This window comes from Hemiscyllium ocellatum, chromosome 5, assembly GCF_020745735.1.
Source record: "Hemiscyllium ocellatum isolate sHemOce1 chromosome 5, sHemOce1.pat.X.cur, whole genome shotgun sequence".
NCBI lineage: Eukaryota > Metazoa > Chordata > Chondrichthyes > Orectolobiformes > Hemiscylliidae > Hemiscyllium > Hemiscyllium ocellatum.
Genome location: NC_083405.1, coordinates 23,279,020 through 23,301,767, shown reverse-complemented (window position 1 = coordinate 23,301,767; position 22,748 = coordinate 23,279,020).

The following is a 22,748-nucleotide window of genomic DNA, read 5'->3' as shown; positions in this document are numbered from 1 at the left end:
TACATTTGTCTTTACATATACTTTTCTTTACACATAGCTACAGATACTTTATAGTCAGTTTCAATATTCCTGCAATTTTACTCTTATAGTCTATTCTCAAACTGTTGGTCAAACCTTTGGTCCTCTTTTGCTGAATTCCAAAATGCTGCCATCCCTCAGGCTTGTTGCCTTTTATGACAAAAATTAAAATATATTGTACATATATGTTTATTATTATATATATTAAATAAGTAGAAAATACTTTAAAATTAATATAAAAGAATGTTTCCTCTTCTGAGTTAGTACTATTACTATTTTATTTTGTCAGCCATGTTTGAGCCACCTGTCTTACTTTTGCACCGGACAGGAATGAATAACTGTAATTGTAATTCATGCATGTGTTTTTGGAATACACATCATTATCTATTCACCATCAAACTCTTTAGTAAAGTTTCCCAATCCATCCTTGACAATTTGCGCCTCATACCCTCATAGTCCCCTTTATTTTGATTCAAGATCAGAGTTTTGGATCTGACTACTTCATTCTCACCTTGATGAAGAATTCTATCATATTGTGGTTGCTCTTCCCCAAGGGTCACTGCAGAGCAAAATGATTAATTTACCCTTTCTCATTGCGCAATACCCAATTTAGAAAAATGCATTCTCTGGTTGGTTCCTCAAAGTACTGATGAAAAATCTTCATTCACACATTCCAAGAAATCCTCCTCTACTACACCGTTGCTACTTTAGTTTGTCCAATCCAAATGTAAACTAAAGTCGCCCTTGATTATAGTTGTACCCTTCTTGCATGAATTCTTGGATTTCTTGTTGCCTTCCCTCAAATCTCCATTACTGTTTGTGGACCTACAGACACCCCGTTTTCTGCCCTTGGTGTTTCTTATCCCTCCCCCATTACAGATTCCACATCATAATTTTCCAAGCCAATATCCTTCCTCACTATTGCATTGAATTTTCATTTACTAGCAATACTATCTCACCACCTTTCCCTTTTCGATGGCCCTTCCTAAATAATGAATTACCCCTGGATGCACAGTCCCCATCCTTGGTCCCTCTGCAGCTATGTCTCTGTAATCACAATGATATGACAACTGTTGATATCTATTTCCACATTAATTCATCTATCTTATTGTAAATGCTCCATTTATGAAGACACAAAGCCTTCAGATTTGCCTTTTGCAGTCCACTCCAGTCAGAGTATTCTCCATAACTCTACCATATTATACTCTGTACAAGTTGAACAGGCAAAAGGAGATATAATGGGCACTGAAGAGCTGGGAGAATGGGAGCAGCTTTCTGAGGAGAAAGATGAAAACATTCAGCAGGAGAAGCATCACCTTCAGCAAAATAGAGAACACTGCTGCATTGGATGTAACAAGCCAGCCAAGACTTAACTGACAGCCATTACCAAAAGATCTGAACTGAGTCAAGAGATCATTCGTAGTCTGTAAATTTGTTACTGCTTGACAGACAAGCAGCCCTATTTGTTCTGAGAAACAAGTTTTTCACCTTAGTTTTCCTTGTTTAATAAAAGTTAATGTCTTAAACTGCTTGAAAGCTTTTCAAGATTCGATGCTCTGACTATAAGATGTTTTGTTACTCTGGATATGCTCAGGACTAGGGACCTGTGTAGTTTCATACTTGAAGTTCCCAAAATTTTTCTAAGTGTCGAGTGGCTACTGATGTGTCAGCCGGTTACTGCTGCGCAGTGCACAAGTGTCAAGTGTGGTGTACTGAATTGTTTCTAAGCGTCAGCTGGTTACTGATGTAAATGACCAGCAGTTTCGTGCTGAGGGGACTCAGTAACTTTGAGGCTTTGAAAGGTGGAGAGGGAAGACAGAAAAAGGGTGAACGAGCTCCCAAACCTTTGCAGGCACCCGTACTCCTCCTTTCGTGTGCCGTGCACCCATAGCTAATGGGTGGCATGACCTACGCTCCATGCGCCAGTCTGGTGGCCTCGTGTGACTGTTCCTGGCCAGGGAGCTGTATGGAGAACCGTCTGGTGCTGGCATGCCGAGGTGGTGCAGTAAGCCAGGTTGTTGGAAGGCCTCCAAGCTCTGCGCATTTCTCTCTTTCTCTCCGCACATCCCTCCCAACGCACACACAGAGCCGCTATCCTCGCCTCCCCTTGCGTCCTCGATCCTAGCCTGACTGCTGTTGCTATCAACTTGGGCAGGTGTACACATGAACACCCCTGGGGAAAGGTAGTGTGCCTGTGGGTATGGAACCTTCAGCAAGGGGTCAGATTTGAGGTAATGGGCAGGTGCGTATGAATGTGCGTGGGAATAAAGTTTGTACACACGCTATCAACAAAAGTTTGGCTCGGAGGATAACTTTCAATAGATCGCAGCAAGATAACTGCTGTGCTACTTAGGTAACCCTGAGCCAGAATCAGGTTGTCTATGAATGATTTAGCACCAGATTCCCCATGAACATGGTGTGTGTTTAAAGGAGAGAGGTGGATCCATACGGCTGCATTCCTGACCAGAATCGAACGGCATTACGCACCGGCCGGACTCGGTTATCCCAGGCCAACCAGTGATCCACAGCGCTAGGGTAAAATTATGTTTAGGCAGGATTCCTGACTTGGAAGCATTCAGTCATAATCCCAGAGATGGTAGCTTCGCGCAAACGTCTGAACTTGCGGTTCCTCTCATACTGAGCAGGATTACTACTGCAACAATACATCATCAGCAGATAAAACTAACCTGTCTCACAATGGTCTAAACCCAGCTCATGGGACGTTCCCTATTAGTTGGTGAACAATCCAATGCTTCACAATGCTAGGAAGAGCCAACATCGAAGAATCAAAACATGATATCGCTATCAACACTTGGCTACTACAAGCCAGTTATCCATGTGGTAACTCTTCTGACCCCACCTGCTTAAAACCCGAAAGGCCAGAAGGATTGTGAAGGCCTGCTTTCACGGTCTTTACTTGTACTGAAAACAAGATTGAGTGAGCTTTTGCCCTTCTGCTCTATGGGAGATTTCTGTCCTCCCTGATCTTACCTTAGGACACCTGCATTACAGTGTGACAGGTATACAACCCCAGTCAAACTCCCTATCTGCCACTGTCCGTGGAGCGGATTGCATCCAGCTGCCCAGGCACTTCCAACGAGAAGCGAGGGCCCCTCACAGCTCACCTCTGGGTAAATGAAAAACGATAAGGGTAATGGTATTTCACCAGCGGCTGAGGCCACCCACTTATTCTACATCCCTCATCTCTTCTCAGTGCCAGGCTAGAGTCAAGCTCAGCAGGGTCTTCTCTCCCTGTTGATCTGCCAAACCCATTCCCTTGGCTGTGGTTTCGCTAGTTGGGACAGTGGGAATCTCATTTCTCTATTCATGCACATCAGTAATTAGATGATGAGGTATTTGGCTATGTTAAATCATTAAAACTCAAAATCTAAACTTCAAATATAAAAATATAGTGTACTTTCCAAGTTTTTCCGTCGCTTGTCAATGCACAATAATTCCCTATATAGCTGAAAACCATAGCTAGATGTTGTAGAGATAGTATTTCCTTGCTTGTCAAGCTAGCTATAACACAGGGACACCAGAGCTGGATTTATAAGACCGTTAGGCTAGTTACTTTCCCAACAGATATCATTTGATGTGTTTTGTGAAATTTATTACAATCATAATATTCCCAATCTACCCTCCACCTTAACTGTGATCTAAAATGCACATCTTTATTGACTAAAGCATAACCACTGAAACCCATTAAAATCTTTAAAACCAATTAAAATATATAGCATTACACATCTAATATAAACCAAAACTGAATCTGAACTCCAACTAAAATAAAACCAGACCAAAAAGGGAAGTCCATTTAGAACCTTAACAGACTGTAAAACACAAAGCAATTTCAGAGTCAGTGACATCGTCAGGCTCGAGGTTCCTGGGCAAACAGGATTCCATCAAATCATTATTCTTATCTATCCATTTTCCTCCAACTCCCATAACAAAGCTGTGGAAATAAACCCGCTTACCTTTGGTTAATTCCTTAACTTCATCCGAAAGATGTCTACATATATTTATTTCTTTATCCCAAGCCTTTTCTAGAGAATCACTTTCATTTTCAAAGCTTACAGTGACACCCGCCACTATCGCTTATAGGTCCTTCTGAAAAATTAAATCTGGTAGCTGTAATTTTCCATTTTTGTCTCGTAGTCGGGGTTCTAAATAAACTTTCCAGCCATTACTACTTATAAATTTCGAAAACTTTTCTATTTTTTTTTCATTCGTGCTTGTTTTACAAACGACCACCTGCCAGGGATATGGGGTAGAGTCTCCAAAGAGAGTTCACATCTTCAACAATTCTTATTTACCTGTTGCCTGCCATGTGTCAACATAGTCCTTGTGGGATTCATCTGTAACAATATAAGATTGAATTATTTAGATATTTTATATACAGCATGTTTTTGATCCACATGTTCGATAACTTGTCGTTCTTGAAATAATGTAATCCTAAACCTTGACACAGGAGAGACTCATCTCAGTTTCTCTCCCACTACTGTAATTTGTACGTGTACTAACAATAATCTCCTCTTTCTCTTCTGTATCCTTCACCTCCCCCATGTCTAGGCCACTTACTGCTGGATTCCAAATTTCATGAAGATTCTGTAATTGGCCTAACTCCACAAGTTTACCTAACACATCTCCATCATTAAATTGGAAGGGGGCATGTATTATATTATCTGATGAATGTTTAAAAACCTCATGCCTCCTCATTATTGTGATTGGAATCTGAATCGCTAATTTCAGAATCCTGAATCCCCATCCCTATTAAGCAGATAAAGGATACTGTCTGCAATATATGACAGTAAATGTAATGTTTCCTTTATAAAACCCCTAATAATAAAATCCAATCTACATAACTATTATAGAGGCTTCCCAAAATCTGTTAAGTGATAGCATAGTCTAGTGATATAATAGGTTTTAAATAATTCTATTTTTTGCATGGGATGTGAGGCAGCATTTCTCAAATTTCCAATCCATTCCTGTAGCTTTATTCCTCAATCCTCCACTTCTAATCCTACCCATGGATTGAATTTAGCTCGCAGGTATTTTTCCATCTCTCCTGGAATAATATATTGAACATCCATTTTCCTTAATTTCCATTCCTTTATGTGATATAAATGAAGCTCATGTCTTTATATATAAAATGAAATCCTTTTGTTTTCTTGAAATTAACCTTCAGACACATATTGTCACAATAGTTTTCAACAACTTTTAAATTATCTACCATTCCCTTGTATGAGTCGTATAACAGAACAACATAATTGACAAATACCAGTGATGCACGATGATAATTCACCCCCTAATTCCAATTTTACACCCAGTTTTTTTCCTCTGGTGTACAAATTAGGGATCCATCACAATATTAAACAATATGGGTGGTGACCTGTTTAACTCCCCGTGCTATCTTTATGTCTGTTGTTTTACAATTATATATTTCTATATGTGTTGTATTATTTGAGTATAAATTCACAATTATTTTAAATTCCGGCAGAAGGGATACCTTCTGCAATGCTTTCACTAGTAATTTATGACATATAGAGTCAAAGGCCTTGGCTAAGTCAACAAAGACTACTGCCAATTCCTATCTACTTTTCTTCGATCCTTTGATAATATTATCCAATATTTTAATATTTTTGCTACATTCTAATACTCCTGATAAAAAAAAACCTTTCTAGCACTGATTAAGGTCCTTTGCCTCTCTCAGTCTTTTCACTAAAAGTTTAGTATACACCCTTAATAAAAGAGGTCCGATGGTTATAGGTCTCCAATTATCTATGCTTTTGAGACTCTCTATATCATTTGTTTTCACAGTTAAAGTAGTTCTGCTGGCTTTAAGGCAATCAGGTATCATCCTGCTCTTTGTCCAAATGGAAAAGGAGGTCTAGTTCCATCTTCCCTTTGCACTGCCTTTAGATCATTAAAATTCATATCATCAGGCCCAGCCGCTGTTTTAGGGTCTATTCCATTAACTGCTAATTCCACCTCTTGCACGCTAGTGAGCTGTATTAGTAGGTGTCTCCCAGTTAAGCCTTTATAAGTGACAAATTTTGTAATATTGGCTTTACCATTAGGTTTAGACAGTTTTTTCAAGAATGCTTCCTCTAATTCCTCCTTATTCAATAGACATGCACTATTGGGAGGTGCTCCCATGAGCTCCCTAGATGGGCGTAGACATTTCCATCTAATATAATTTGACTTTCTTTAAACTTTCCTTTTTTCCTTGCATATCATTTGCCTGCCTTATTCCCATATCCTTTAACCTTTATCCTATTCCTCGAATGATCATGAACTACTTTCACCCTATTCTCATTCTTATCCCTCTTACTAACCAAAATTTGCTCAGTCGCACTATCTACCAATCTCAAACCTTTTCCAACAGAGTTCTGATCCCTTTCCTTAATATTATTTTCTGGTTGTTCAAGTAATTCATCAACAGATCGATTCTTTAGTATATAAACATTGACCTGTTTATTTTCCTTGTTTCTCTTATCTATTACTAGTTCATTCTTCTCTTCCTCCTCTATTTCATTACCTTCCTCCATTACTTGCTGTTCTACCACCTCACTCCTACTTCTTTTATTGTAGTTAATCTAGCTAGGAGTCTTCTTTTCTCGGATATCTGTTTAAGGGTTTTTGTTATCAACAGATTTGCGATAAGCTGGTTAGTGTGACTACTACCCTGAAATTCTTTCTCCAGCCGACATAGTTGTTCTGCTTCCTTTTCAGTCCAAGCTCTTTTTCTATTCATAACCTGACCTCTTCCAATATTGAGGTATGCACACATTATCCGCATTTGATTTCTTGTCGAGGCATGCCCATGTCTCTCGTGCTGACTTAGGTCTGTCTTGGTCGAGAACTTTAACAAACAATGTTCATAGAGAAATATTTCTTCTACCTCTGCCATCTTTTCTTCCTTTACATTTTGGGTAGTGACATGCAATTGCATGATAGTTTCCTCCTTTTCCACATTTTTCACACTTATCTTTAATTGACCTAGTACCACTACATTTCTTTACATGTACTCTAAATATTCCCATGCTGTTCATAATTACTTGACATTTATTACAGACAAAAACATCTGGATAATTAATTCTCTATTCTCAATATTTCTCTTGATCGGTATCATAACTCGAGGCTCTGTTGTTGTTACAAGGTCACCTCTCTCCCTCATCTCCTTACCCATGGTAAAAGCTTAAAATGCCCTCTTTATATCTACTATTAAAATGTCCTAGTCTTCAGAGGAAATTTTTTTTGATGGGCAGACTTCACCATCAGATCTATTTTCCTCACTCAACACTTCCTCCAACACCTTTAAACCTGATTTCCTATGCCTGTTATTGGATATCAGTATGGGGAGGGGACTCTTGGGTCTCTCATCCCTTTGTGTAAAGATGGACTTTCTCAGCCAATTGTGGTTAATTCATTTTACACAAGTCACCACCACTAGTGAATTAGCAGAGCAGATATTTATCCAGTTATCCTCCATTCCAAACAACGGGAGGTTTGACACATGGGCCAGATCTACTTCTCTTTCTTTTGATTTATCACTAGTATAACTGACCCACACAGGCCACCAGCTGTCTCATATCGTTTCTGAGGTTATATTCGCCAGCCTAGGTTCAAATAATACCCCTACGCTGGACCATAAAACTAGTGAAAAACCAACTGCATAAAACCAGCTAAAACCCAAGTATAAAGAACAGGTAAAACCAGAATTCATAAAATCAGTTAAAAGCAAGCCCAAGGCCTAACAAGTTCGGGGACCCATGTCCTAGGTAGTTACCCAGGGGAATCGTGTGGAGATTCAACCTTAATTTGCAGACAACAAATACATACCATCAGCTGTAGAGGTAACTATGCAAGTGGGCTCGCTGGGAGACCTCACCAGAAAAATTAGTCGTAGCTACATCCTACCGTTTACCTACATTTCATTGAATTTCTTCACTTTGACATTCAAAGGACTGGGCAGAAATCACATCATGTCAACACCTGCCTGAGGCCTTCGCGATGCTTTGTTTTAATTAACCAGTCAGATTCCCCTGGTCCGCCCCAGTCCTAAGTCAGCAGCTACGCGCTGGCCGAGGCCACCCGCCTGCCATGGAAAGACAATGGGCCCCGCAGCTGGGGCGATCCACAGGAAGGACCCGGCATGCGTCCAGAGTCGCCACTGGTCCTCAGGAGGGGGCAGCCCCTCGTCCAGCTGCAGTCCATACCCAGCCCTGCTTCACACCCCAGCCTGACCGACCCAACCCAAATGCCAAAGGTAAGGATCTGACTTGCCAACTTCCCTTACCCACATTGTTCTAACATGCCAAAAGCTGTTCACCTTGGACACCTGCTTTGGTATGGGTACAGCCCGGTGCAGGACTTACACCATCTTCCCCGGATTTTCAAGGGCTAGCAAAAGCTCACCGGACACCACTAGAACAGTAACGCTTTCCAAGGCATGAGCCCCTCTCTTGGGTCAAACCCATTCCATGGTGTCCTGCCCTTCACAAAGAAAAGAAAACTCTCCCCAGGATCCCACCAGCTTCTCCAGGATCATTTGCATTACTGCACTGGATACCATGAGGTGCTCATCTCCGCCAATCAGAGACAGTCGATCAGATGATGTAAGGTGACCATACCTTTACAAAGTTGAGCTTCTATTTCCAATGATGAGTCACCCATGTCATCTATGTGCCCTCAGAAGTTGGCTTTTTTGTTTTCCTCCCATTATGTGTTCAATGAATGGCCATTCACGGTTTGCAGTAATCAACCTTGTGCACTGCAATGACTTTTCTTACTGCTGCCTCTGGAAGCCCTCAATGATTTATCATTGGCTCCTTCCTGTTTCTCATATTTATGCTACTCCTTAGTGTTATGTGCAAAATATACATTGTAAATATCTAAACCTACCTCACTACCACTTCTTCTAACATCATTGTACCTGATTTGTCACACCAATTGTCTGATAACTGGATAAGCATAGATTCCTTGCAGTGTAAAATTAAAACAAACAAGGCCATTGATTTTCATTCTTACCGTAAATATAGTTTCCTAGTCATCAGTTCCATCCTCTTCCTTGTCAATTAACTGTGACTGAATCAAACTGCCTGTAATCTTAGCACACTATCTCATGCCAAGTTGAGTTTCTGACACTACTTTTTCCCCACCTTCAAGTACATCTACTTTTACGTTGGTTATGTTGTCTATCTCCACTCCTGCCTCAGACCATCACTGACTGAATCCATGCTTTTGTAACATCCTGACTTAATTATTTCACAGTTTGTCTGGAAGCCTTAAATCTTCCATCCTCTGTAAACTTCAGCTCATTCAAAACAGTGCAGTCCATTTCATTTCAAGCACTATTCACCCATTAGTCCATTGTCACTGATAGACGATAAGACAGTACAGCACAGGAACAGGTCCTTATGCTCACCATGCCTGTGCCAACCATGATGTTATTCTAAACTAATCCCATCTCCTGCACATGATTTGTATCCCTCAATTTCTCACCCGTACATGCATCTGTCCAAGTGCATTCTTAAACATTACTAATATATTCTGGCATCACATTCCAGCTATGCCTCCTCCTGTAAAAACATTATCCCTTACTCCCAATTCCTCTGCCTCTGCTGTATCTGCTCCCATGAGAAGCAATTCCAGTCTAGGACATCCCAGATGGACCACAATTTCTCCTCCCACATGGTCAACAATGACCTCCAGGCATGTCCTCCACTCCCTGCTCCTCTGCCCTTAAACCCCACCCCTCCAACCGCAACAGGAATAGAACACCCTGGTCCTCACCTTCCACCCCACCAATCTCCACCAAAAACGTATCATCCTCCACCATTTCCTCCACCTACAGTCAGACCCCACCACCAGAGATATATTTCTCTCCCCACTCCTATCAGCATTTCACAGAGACCATTTCCTCCATAACTCCCTTGTTAGGTCCACAACCCCCTGACCAACCCACCCTCCACTCCCAGCACCTATCCCTGCCATTGCAAGAGGTGTAAAACCTGTGCCCACACCACTCTCCTCACCTCCATCCAAGGCCATAAAGGATCCTTCCACATCCACAGAGATTTTTCTGCACATGCAAACATCTCATCTACTGTGTCCATCGCTCTCGATGTGGTCTCCTGTACATTGGGGAGACAGGATGTCAACTCACGGAACATTCCAGAACATGACACACATACCAAACAACCCTAACTCCCTGTGGCCAATCACTTCAACTCCCCTCCCACTCAACCAAGGACATGCAAGTCCTAGGTCTCCACCACTGCCAAATCCTAGCCACTTGACAACTGGAGGAAGAACACTTCATCTTCTGCCTTGGGACCCTTCAACCACATGGCATCAACATCGATTTCATCTGTTTCCTCATTTCCCCTCCCTCCACCTCATCCCAGATCCAACTCTCCAATGATCTGCATTGACCAAGAGTTGAAAAGTATGGTGCTGGAAAAGGACAGCATCCAAAGAGCAGGAGAGTCGATGTTTCGGGCATAAACCCTTGACTAAGCCAAGCCACATTTTTAATCAACTCACCAAGTCATCCCGAGTACTTACTCTTCTATACCAGCCTACCATGAGAGACCTTGTCAAATGCTTTAATAAAGTTCATGTCAACAACATCTACTGCTATAATGTCGTCATTCATCTTCATGACATCCTCAAGACAGGACCTCCCCATACAAAGCCATGCTGACTATTCCTAATAAGTCTATTCTTTTCCAAATGCAAGGAAAATCTAAGAATCCTAAGAATCCTGTCTAATCATTTCCCTACTATTGATGTAAGGCTCACAGGTTTGTAATTTTCTGAATTATCTCTGTTGGCTTTCTTAAAGAAAGGAACAACAATGGCTATTCTCCAGTTTTCAGGGACTGACTTGAGGCCAACGAGAATGCAAAAATCTCTGTCAAGGCCCCAGTAATCCCCTCCATTGCTTCCGTTAGAATCCAGCGATAGATCCCATCGAGCCCTGAGGATTTATCTATCTGAATGTTTTTCAAGACACTCACCAGCTCCTTCTTCTTATATTGACATGCCCTACAACACCAACACACCCCTCTCAAATCTTATCACCATACATGTCCTTATCCTTGGTGAATACTGATGCAAAGCACTCATTAAGAAGCTCAACCACTTCCTCTGTCTCCATGCATAAATTCCCTCCTTTGTCTTTGAATGGACTTATCCTTTCCTGAGTTACCCTCTTGCTTTTCATAGATGTATAAAATGCCTTGGGATTCTCCTTAATCCTACCTGTTAAAAATATTTCACAGCTCCTTTTAGCACTCTTAATTCCTTGTTCAAGTTATTTTCTGCACCCTTTGTATTCCTCAAGGGCCTTGTCTGATTTCAGTTTCTAAATATGTTCTTAAATGTTTCCTTTTTCTTTTTGACTAAACTTTCAAAAGTTCCTGTCATCCAGGGTTCCTGAATCTTGCTATTCTTATCTATCATCATCAAAAGAACACATTAGTCCTTAACTCTGATCTATTGACCTTTAAAAGATTCTCATATGTCAGATGTGGATTTACCGTCAGACAACTATCCCCAATCTAATTTCTCTCAATCCCACCTCATACTTTTGTAACAAGCTTTCTACCAGTTTAGCGCTATCATCTGAGCTCCTGTCTTAGACTTATTCAAAGCTATCTTAAATCTTATAGATGTATGATCATTCCCAAAATGCTACTCCATAGAAACTTTGATCACCTGGCCAGGCTCATTCCTCAATACAGGGTCTGGTATGGTCCATTCCCTAGTTGGACTATTGACATATTGTTTCAAGAAACCCTCCAAGATGCACCTAACAAATTTTGCCCCATCTTTTTACATCTTTCCATGATCCGCTCACATATCTATTCCTCTATCTCCTGCTAGTTATTGGGAGGGCTATAATATAACTCCAACATAATGAAAGCACTTTTCTTATTTGTGAGCTCTACCCACATGGCCATGCTAGATGAGCCCTTCAGGATGTCCTCTCTTAGTGCAGCTATGACGTTCTCCTTAATCAGCAATGCAACTCCCTTTTAGAACATAGAACATAGAACAGCACACCCAGTACAGGCCCTTCAGCCCACAATGTTGTGCGAAACATTTATCTTAATCTAAAATCAACCAAGCCTACACACCCCTCAATTTACAGCCATCCATGTGCTTGTCCAACAGTCGCTTAAATGTCCTTAATGTCTCTGACTCTACTACCACTGCTGGCAGTGCACTCACCACTCTCTGCGTAAAGAACCTACCTTTGACATTTCCCCTATACCTTCCTCCAATCACTTTAAAATTATGACCCCACATGACAAGCAATTCTGCCCTGGGGAAAAGTCTGGCTATCTACTCTAACTATACCTCTCATTACCTTGCCTCACTTCCTTCTCTCCAGTGTGAAAAGCCCTAGCTCACTCAACCTCTCTTTTACATCCCTATCTCACCTGAAACATGTAAATCCTGAAACATTGAGCTGCCAGTCCTGCCCTTATCTCAACAAATCTCCAGCATTTGCAGTCCTCACTTTCTCCAAGTCTCTGTAATGGCTAACATTGTAATTCCATATAATAATTCAGGCTCTAAGCTCATCGGCTTGACCTGTTATTTTCTTTGTGTTGAAAAAAATACACTTAAGACTGCCAATCCTGCCATGTTCATTAACATGGCATTGTCTATTCTTCCTATTAGACTTGACTTAACCTCTGCCTTCTCCTCAATCATTCCACATTGCTGATCTACTTCTCTGGTTCTCAGTCCCCTGCCATATTAGCTTAAACCCTCCCAACTGGTATGAGCAAAACTCCCTGCCAGGATATTGGTGTCCCTCCAGGTTAAGTGCAATCTGTCCTTGCACAGGTCCCTCCTGCCCTGAAAGGTATCTCAATGATCCCAATATTTGAAACTCTCCTTCCTCCTGCAGCACAGTAGCCATGCATTCAACTGTATTATCTTCCTAGTCTGACCTCACTGGCAAGGAGCACAGGAAATAATATTGAGATTGTAATCCTAGAGGTCCTGCTTTTCAATGTGAACTCCCTAGATTCTCTTTACAGGACTTCATTGCTCTTCCTACCTATGTTATCAATATGGACCACGGCCTCTGGTTGCTCACCCTCCCCTTTCAGGATATCCTGTGTCTGGTCAGTGGCACATGCACAGGGAGGCAATCCACTATCCTGAAGTCTCACTGTGCTCCTGGCTATAGAATCCCCTATCACTACTGCTCACCTACACTTTGACCTTCCATGCAGTACAACATTGCCAACTATGGTGCTTCTGATCTGGCTGCTGCTGTTGCTTTCCCCGGGATCGTCAGTGCCTCCATCCGATGAGGCCCAAAGCACTGGAATTTCCTCCATAAACTCTGCCCCTCTGTATTTGTTTAAGACATTCTTTAGAAACAATGTCTTAGATCAAATTTATAATCTGTTCTAATAATGACTCATGTGGTTTAGTCAAATTTTGTTTGAAAGCAATCTATTTAACACCTTCTGGTATTTTCCAGCATTAAATCCATTATTAAATACAAATGTTGCTATGAGGTAATGGTAACTATTGAGAAAGTTAGGCAGGAGCTTAAGGTTAAGGTTAAAATTGATCTTAGGGTTGGGTGAGATTTGGATTCTGTTAAATCCATGATTGGGTGCAATTTGTTTCTGAAAAGACATTTTAATAAGACGCTTAGTAGCCTCATTGCTTCCCATACCTCCTCTTATTATTGGTCATACCTCCACTGCCCTTTGGGTGATGCAGTGATAAGTACAAATTCCAATTTAATTGCTGGTTACAAGTAGTCAACAAAATGTATTTGAGACTTACATGGTTAACAACATCTACTTTAACACACTTTTCCCAACAAATGGCTACTATGGCAGAGTTCTTGAAGCGTGCCGTTTATAATTGTTCAAGGAACTTGTTATTTCTTGAAAATTGCATCGTGTGGCAGTAATGCCTTTTAAACAATGCAACATCTGTCAAATACATTGTTCATTTGGCATCTACAGAAGAGATCCTTGTATTCAAACCTGCAGCTGTTTGACATTACATACAGCCGAACAAGGATTTAAGTGTATTACTGGTGATACTTAGTGGATGATAGTCCTCCAAGAGCTGGAACTAAATAGGGGCAATGTGAGTATTTATCTATCCAGACCCTGGAAGCTTTAGTAAAGAGCCAAAGAGTTTTGGCTGAGACCAATGGTTGAACCTGTGGTGTATATGATATTACGATAACCAAAAGAAGCTTTGGCAAAAAAACAACAGCACCAGGAAATGCGGTAAAAGAGCAAGCACTGTGGAAGACATCTAAATGCATTATTTCTAATGGAGTTTAGAACAGTGAGTGCTAACTTGTTTGAAGTATATAACATCCTGAATAGTTTTGACAAGATGGACATCGGAAGGATCAGTACCAAACTAGGGGGCACTGTGTTGAAATTGGGAGTTAACCTTCAGGATGGATATGAGGAGAATTTATTTTTTCTCTGAGGGTTGTGCAACTTTGGAACTCTGTGCCTCACAAAGCAACAGAGGAGGCGGTCATTGACTATTTTTAAGGTGGAAGCAGACTGATTCTTGATGGACTAGGGAATCAAGGGTTATCAGAAATAGTTGGGAATGTGGAATTTGAAACTCAAGCAAACCAATCATGATATTTTTGAATAGCAGATAAGCTGGGGGGATGGGGGGGGTGGGGGGAGGCTGAATGGTCTACATCAGTTCCTATTTTGTGTCTTCGTAAGCTACTATATGTTAAAATTTGGTGTCCACTGGGCTGGTCGTTTCCATCCATGAGGTTAATTGCACTCAGTTTAATAGACTAAGAATTGGAGAAATTCAAACATTTTCTTTAGTCTTTTCCATCTTTATTATGCAAAACGTTGAATCACATGGGGAGCTGCACTGCTATAGCTGTACTTTTAGCTGAGGATAACTAGCAGATCACGGTTTCTTTCCTTTGTGATGGTTGAGAAAAAGTTTGATGTTTAATCATTTATTTGATGCATTTTTCAATGTGAAGCCATTATATATGTATATGTTTCTGCATGTAACTATTTCATGGAGTATAAACTGCTCATGATTTGTAAAACCATCACAAGCAATGAATCACACTAAATCTGCTCCCTGAATATCTCAGAGTGTTTATTCAGTGTGTTGCTGAAATAAACAGATTTTTAAGGCAAACCTAATCACTAGCCTGCAGTCAGTCCATTAAAGTCAACTAGTCACCAGATTTTATTCAGTTTAATCGACAGCCAGCATTAGAAACCAACCAACCAATCGGTGAAAGATTGTGTTCATTGTCACCTCAGAAATCCCACCAATAATTCACCTTGATCCTCCTTAACTATATGCTCTCCTCTGGGCAATCATCCAGAACAAAGGCTGACATCCTCAACAATCCCATGAATATTTGCTCTGTACATTCCCAATGTTTATGATTGGGGAATCAGAAGATCTAGGAGTAAAGCAGGCAAAAAATAAAAGCAAATTACTGCGGATGCTGGAATCTGAAACCAAAAGAAAAATCTCAGCAGGTCAGGCAGCATCTGTAAGGAGAGAAAGTAGAGCAGGCAGTTGGGGCTCTGGAAAGCCTGCGAGTACTGGGTTCTGCTCAGTAAAGTTACAGAGCTGAAATTGTGCCAGTAACTAGGTACTGTGTACAACCTTGTGAATTGAGTGAGGCACAAATTTAGCAGGAGATTAAGCATTTGGGAGGAAGGCAATTTTTGGGACAATCCGAGTTGGAGCAGCTTTTGAGAAAATTCAGAGGCTACATCTCCAAAAGAATTAAGATCCCTTGGTGTTAACAGTTTGTTGATTATTTTGTTAAAGATGCATAGCTGCTGGAGATTGTTAAATTAAGAATTAGGATTGCATATAAAGTGAACCTAATGAAGAACTTCTGGCGTGACGATAGAATCATGACCTCTGTGCCAGAAGCTCTGAGTTAAAGTGCCACACCGGGACTTGTTGGCCACGGAAGAAGTGTTTATGGTAATCAGCCTGGGAACCCTGCCACCACTTCCTCACTTTTCCCCAAAGTGAAAAAAGTATGGAAAGATACACTAAATAAACAGCTTCATTTGGCAAAATAAAATTGTTTTCTTTGTATAGAAGGTATTAACTGTGATTACTTAGAATAAAATATATCTGAAGAGAGTCAGCTGGGATATTGGGGGTAGGAGTTATGAGGCAGAGCTCCGTATGACTGTATCCTGTGAATTAATTTATTATCAAGGGAAAGAGTTGTGTCTTGCTTCATACTTCACTATCTGGCATGGAGGAGGAAGACAGAATTTTAAGGAATTTTTATGATTCACTGAGGACTGAGTGGGTTGCTGAGAGAATTCAAGGGGTGTTTTGGTTATGTCTGCCATTTATTGTGCAAATTATGGTTTCTTTGATAACAGGTTGCCTGTTAATTCATGTTTATCTCATGTTAATCCTGTATGTTAGAGTATAAGATAGACAGTGTTAATTGTTTGGTGACATTTGAATCGTGAAATTTATTCTGCTGTTTTCAATGTGGGATCGTGTGTCTTCATTCTCTTCACGAGTAACTGAGATTTCATATTTCCTCCAGTCAAGAAAACTAAAATTATGGGTGTCTAACAAGATCCCAACAAAAAAGTCAGTTCTTGTTTGGGGTTGTAAGAACATTTGGGGTCTGGTCTAGAATTATAACACCACCTTTACCTGATAGTCAGCCTCAAATTAAATATTGGGAAGTCAAAAGCTGTGATCCATGGCCTCTGCCACCAGCACCATGCACCAACCACCAAACCTAACCTCCGCTGTAGCCTCAATTTCAGGTTGAACAGGCCTGTTCACAATTTCAACAACTTGTTTGACTCCAAATGTGTTTCTAACCCAATTCTAGCTCCATAATAACTGTCTATTCCATTTCCCAAGCCATTATCCAATTTTGTCCCTCAATTGCTTCATTGCAGAAACACTTATTTATACTTCATTGTCACGGTTATTCTGACGCTCTTTTTCAGCCTTGTTTACAACTTCCATCACTGTCCAATTGCTTTTTCCGCTGCTTCTTTTGTTATGTGATAGGTAGAAGGTTTAAAAAGCTTCAGTTCCAACCCAAGTACACTTTAACAATAGACTCAGCATGTTTAACTGGGACTTAAAATAAAGTTTGAGTGTTTTTCTGGAATTGGAAATTCCCCTCGGAGCGTTCAGTTATGCTTTAACAGATGCAGTAAACACATCAGATCTCAATGTCCAACTGAAGATCCAAAATCTGCAATAGAACAGCAGCCATGCCGTAAGGCCAGTGAAAGCGGAAAAGCCAGCGTGATGGAGGTTTTGGAGATAATTGCATTCGGAAGTTTATTTATAAGATTTCTGATTTTTCTTTTCAAAATTTTATTTTCAAAGTGTTTATTTAGTTGTTAACATTAACTTAGGTCTACTGTTTCATCTCCAGCCTTCCTTTCTTCTCCAAAACTCTGGGATTTGTCATCACCTTGAAATTTATACTCAAATTTCCTCGAACTCTGATGTTTGAATCCCTCCACTTCGGTTCTCATTCATTTTGCAGTGGCTGCATTTGTGAAATGCTAGAAGTGATTATGGAGAAAAGGGGCAGGAACTAAATGGGCACAACCTTGATATAAAGGATTATCAGTCCACTTCCTGTTCCTAAATGTTTGCATACTGCCGAAGCATCAATTCATCAGAAACAAAAAAACAAAATCAAACCTCTTTATACCATTGCTGCCTGGCTAAAGTAGTAAATAACTTACACAGATTTTACCTCTCCAATGTGAGACTTACTTAATAGATTTATTTTGCATTTTTAAAAGACGACCAGAAATGCCTATCATATAAACTACTTTAAAAATGGGAAAAATGTACAAAAGTACATTTTTCTAGTGATGGAGAGGGATAAGTGTGCACTGCAGGGCAAGAGTTATAGCTGGGGTCGGGGAAATTATGATGCGGTGAGGCATGACTTAGGATGCGTGGATTGGAAAAATAGGCTTCAAGGGAAGAACACAAATGATATGTGGAGATTGTTGAAGGAACAGCGATTGGGTGTCCTTGATAAGTATGTACCAGTCAGGCAGGGAGTAAAGGGTCTTGCGAGGGAGCCGTGGTTTAATAAGGAATTGGAATCCCTTGTGAAAGGGAAGAGGGCGGCATATGTAAAGATGAGGTGTGAAGGTTCAGTTGGGGCGATTGAGAGTTATAAGGTAGCCAGGAAGGATCTAAAGAGAGAGCTAAGAGCAGCGAGAAGGGGACATGAAAAGTCCTTAATTGATAGGATTAGGGAAAACCCAAAGGCTTTCTATAGGTATGTCAGGAATAAAAGGATGACTAGAGTAGGTATCGGTCCAGTCAAGGATAGTAGTGGGAAGTTGTGCGTGGAGGCGGAGGAGATTGGAGAGACACTAAATCAATACTTTTCGTCGGTATTCACTCAGGAACAGGACACTGTTGCTGATGTGAATATTGAGTCACAAGTGATTAGAATGGATGGCCTTGAGGTATGTAGGGAAGAGGTCTGGGGAATACTGGAAAGGATGAAAATAGATAAATCCCCTGGGCCTGATGGCATTTATCCTAGGATCCTCTGGGAAGCTAGGGAGGAGATAACGGAGCCATTGGCCTTGATTTTTATGTCATCGTTGTCTACGGGAATAGTGCCAGAAGACTGGAGGACAGCGAATGTTGTCCCCTTGTTCAAGAAGGGGAGTAGGGATAGCCCGAGTAACTATAGGCCAGTGAGTCTCACTTCTGTTGTGGGTAAAGTCTTAGAGAGAATTTTAAGGGATAGGATTTATGAACATCTGGATAGGAATAATGTGATCAAGGATAGTCAGCATGGTTTTGTGAAGGGCAGGTCGTGCCTCACAAACCTTATTGAGTGCTTTGAGAAGGTGACCAAGGAAGTGAACGAGGGTAAAGCAGTAGATGTGGTGTATATGGATTTTAGCAAGGCGTTTGATAAGGTACCCCATGGTAGGCTAATGCAAAAACTACAGAGGTATGGCATTGAGGGTGCATTAGAGGTTTGGATTAGGAATTGGCTGGCTGGAAGGAGACAGAGGGTAGTAGTTGATGGTATAGGTTCATCTTGGAGTGCAGTTACTAGCGGTGTTCCACAAGGATCTGTTTTGGGACCATTGCTGTTTGTCATTTTTATAAATGACCTGGAGGAGGGGCTAGAAGATTGGGTGAGCAAGTTTGCGGATGATACGAAAGTCGGTGGAGTTGTTGACAATGAGGAAGGATGTGGCAGGTTACAGCAGGATATAGATAAGTTGCAGAGCTGGGCAGAAAGGTGGCAAATGGAGTTCAATGTAGCTAAGTGAAAAGTCATTTACTTTGGTAGGAGTAACAAGAAGATGGAGTACTGGGCTAATGGTAGGCTACTTGGTAGTGTGGATGAGCAGAGGGATCTTGGTGTCCATGTACACAGATCTCTGAAAGTCGCCACACAGATAAATAGTGCTGTGAAGAAGGCATATGGTGTACTGGGCTTTATTAGTAGAGGAATTGAGTTCTGGAGTCCTGAGGTCATGTTGCAGTTGCATAAGACTCTGGTGCGGCCTCATCTGGAGTATTGTGTGCAGTTTTGGTCGCCATACTATAGGAAGGATGTGGAGGCATTGGAACGAGTGCAGAGGAGGTTTCCCAGGATGTTGCCTGGCATGGTAGGAAGATCGTATGAGGAAAGGCTGAGGCACTTGGGGCTGTTCTCATTGGAGAAAAGAAGGTTTAGGGGAGATTTGATAGAGGTGTACAAGATGATTAGGGGTTTAGATAGGGTTGACAGTGAGAACATTTTTCCGCTAATGGAGTCAGCTGTTACTAGGGGACACAGCTTTAAATTAAGGGGTGGTAGGTATAGGACAGATGTTAGGGGTAGATTCTTTACTCAGCGGGTTGTGAGTTCATGGAATGCCCTGCCAGTAGCAGTGGAGAACTATCCCTCTTTATGGTCATTTAAGCGGGCATTGGATAAGCATGTGGAGGTTATTGGGTTAGTGTAGGTTAGGTAGGCTATGGTCGGCGCAACATCGAGGGCCGAAGGGCCTGTACTGCGCTGTATTTTTCTATGTTCTTTTTCTATGTTCAATATTCAGTAGGAAAAGTTAAGTCAGATCCAAACAGCTGTGCCAAGGAGCTTGTTCAATTTTCCTTGTTTTTATTCTCTATATACAAACAGGTAGACAAAAGTCAAAATTCCTTTTTAGTGAGATAGGATATATATGTGCCCAAAATTCCTAAGGCATGAGAAATGGAAAATGTTACTTGATCAGGAAAAGCAGTGGGGAGGCTGAAGAACCCATAACTGTGGAGTTTCTGGCCTTTTGGCTTTCTCTAACAGGGGGATCGAGTTTAAGAGCCGTGAGGTTTTGCTGCAGCTCTACAAGTCCCAAGTGAGACCACACTTGGAATATTGTGTCCAGTTCTGGTCACCCTACTATAGGAAAGATACAGAGGCTTTGGAGAGGGTGCAAAAAAGGTTTTCCAGGATGCTGCTTGGACTGGAGGGCTTGCCTTATGAAGAAATATTGAAGAAGCTCAGATTTTTCTCTCTGGAGAGAAGGAGGAAGAGAGGAGACCTGATCGAGGTGTACAAAATAGTGAGAGGAATAGATAGAGTCAATAGACAGAGACTTTTCTCCAGAGAAGGATGGACTTGTACGAGAAGTCATAGTTTGAAGATATTAGGAGGAAAGTATAAAGGAGACGTCAGAGGTAGGTTCTTTATGCAGAGATTTGTGAGTGCATGGAATGCGTTGCCAGCTGTGGTGGTGGAAGCAGAGTCATTGATGACATTTAAGTGACTGCTGGACATGCAGTGAGTTGAGGGGTACGTAGGTTAATTTACTATATTTTACATTAGGATTAAATCTCGGCACAACATCGTGAGCCAAAGGGCCTGTTCTGTGCTGTACTTTTCTATGTTCTATGTTTAATTCTCAATAAAAAGGATCCCTAGGCTGGATTTTATATGAGAGACACATATAAAATGCTCGTCCAACCCCTGAAGGAAACTTACTCAGAAAGTTGTGCGGTGCTCCGAAAGCTAGTGCTTCCAAATAAACCTGTTGGACTATAACCTGGTGTTGTGTGATTTTTAACTTTGCTCAGAAACTGACTGACTTTAAAAAACCCTATCCTTCCCCCCACCCACCCATCATCTGCTCATAAATTTAGAAGATTTGGAGAAAGCTTCCACAGTAATTCATTCTGCAAAGATGGTTGTCTGTCAGCTAGAAACTCAACTTGCAAACATTTTAGAAGCTTTGAAAATTATTTTAACTGCAGCTTTTTGAGCTATTTTCAATCCTGCACCAGCTGCTGCTCACCTTGAAACTGAGTTCTACAAAGAGAGTGAAGTTGCAATGACACTGAGGCTGAGATTCTAACAGGCTTGGGGGCAGCTGAAACAAGCTGAGGATCAGATATCTGCCCGTCAATTGAAAGAAGTCCCGTCATTGCGATCTGCGACCCAATCAGATTGGTCAGGACGTTATTCAGTCCTAATAACTCTAAGGTGAATGCTGAGACTGCAAAGACGCTGCAGTTATGTACTGGGGATTCTGAGCAGGGAGCGCTCAAGCAACTAAGGGAGGGGTCTGGTGTTACATTTATGGTATTGGATGCATCTGCAAAGCACAAATTGTGTTGGTTACCATCTTACATGGGTGCAACAGAAGGCCATGGAATCTGAGTTGTTAAGTGTATTCAAAGCTGAGATAGGCCAATTTTTAATCAGTTAGGAAATCAAGGATTATTGGGAAAAGGCAGGAAAGCGCAGTTGAGAATGATCAAATCATCAGTGATGTCACTCAATGGACCAAACAGTCTACGTCTGCTCCTGTGACTTTCTGGTGCTATGAACCCTAGTGTGCACATTGATAGGCTTAACAACACCCATATCTTGCCTTTTCACCAACTAGAGTGTGGAAAAAAATGGACTTCTCATCTTGCTGTGCCTTCCACTGCCCAGTGTAATATGCCAGTGAGAGGCAGATTGATGAGCATTGAGTGGGCAGTATTTGGCAGTGGCCTATGGGCGGTGGACTAGTGGGCACCTCAGGTTGAGGAGACTGGGAAGGTTTTAGGCTTTCCACTTAAGTGCTACCTGGCAAGGAAGCTGTGAAATCTAGCCCTCTGACATGAGGGGTGGATGGAAGAGAAGCTCACCCATTTCTGTCCTGACAGTTTCGCATCCTCCACTATCACAAGCAAAATATCATTACAGAATAACTGAGACAAACTGGTGGAAGTGGAGTTTATTGATGCTTAACCAACAGCAATTTGTTTCCAGAATAACCATCTTTGCAATTATTGAAAGTAAAAAATTGGCAGGTATTTTAAATTTAGTGGCTAACCAGTGCAACAGATTAGCAAGCTGCTACTCCAATATTCTGTGACCCCACAGGGAGGATTTCCAGTGAATATTGTGAGCGGTGAAGCTCCTGCCAGTAATGGTCCCTGTCAGTCAGGACAAGGCCTATTCTACACTACAGTGACAGATAAATATCCTGGCCGAAAACCTCATGTTCGGGAAAAGAAAGCTTGAAGACATTTGGACTCCACGTATTTTTCTTGCCTGTTCACAAAATCATATTTCAAAGATTGTAACTTTTCAAGTTGCGCACTCACATTATTTTGTTGACTGTTTGCAAATTAAAAGGAGAAAAAAAAGTATCGCACTAATTATTTTGTTGGAGGAGCAGTTT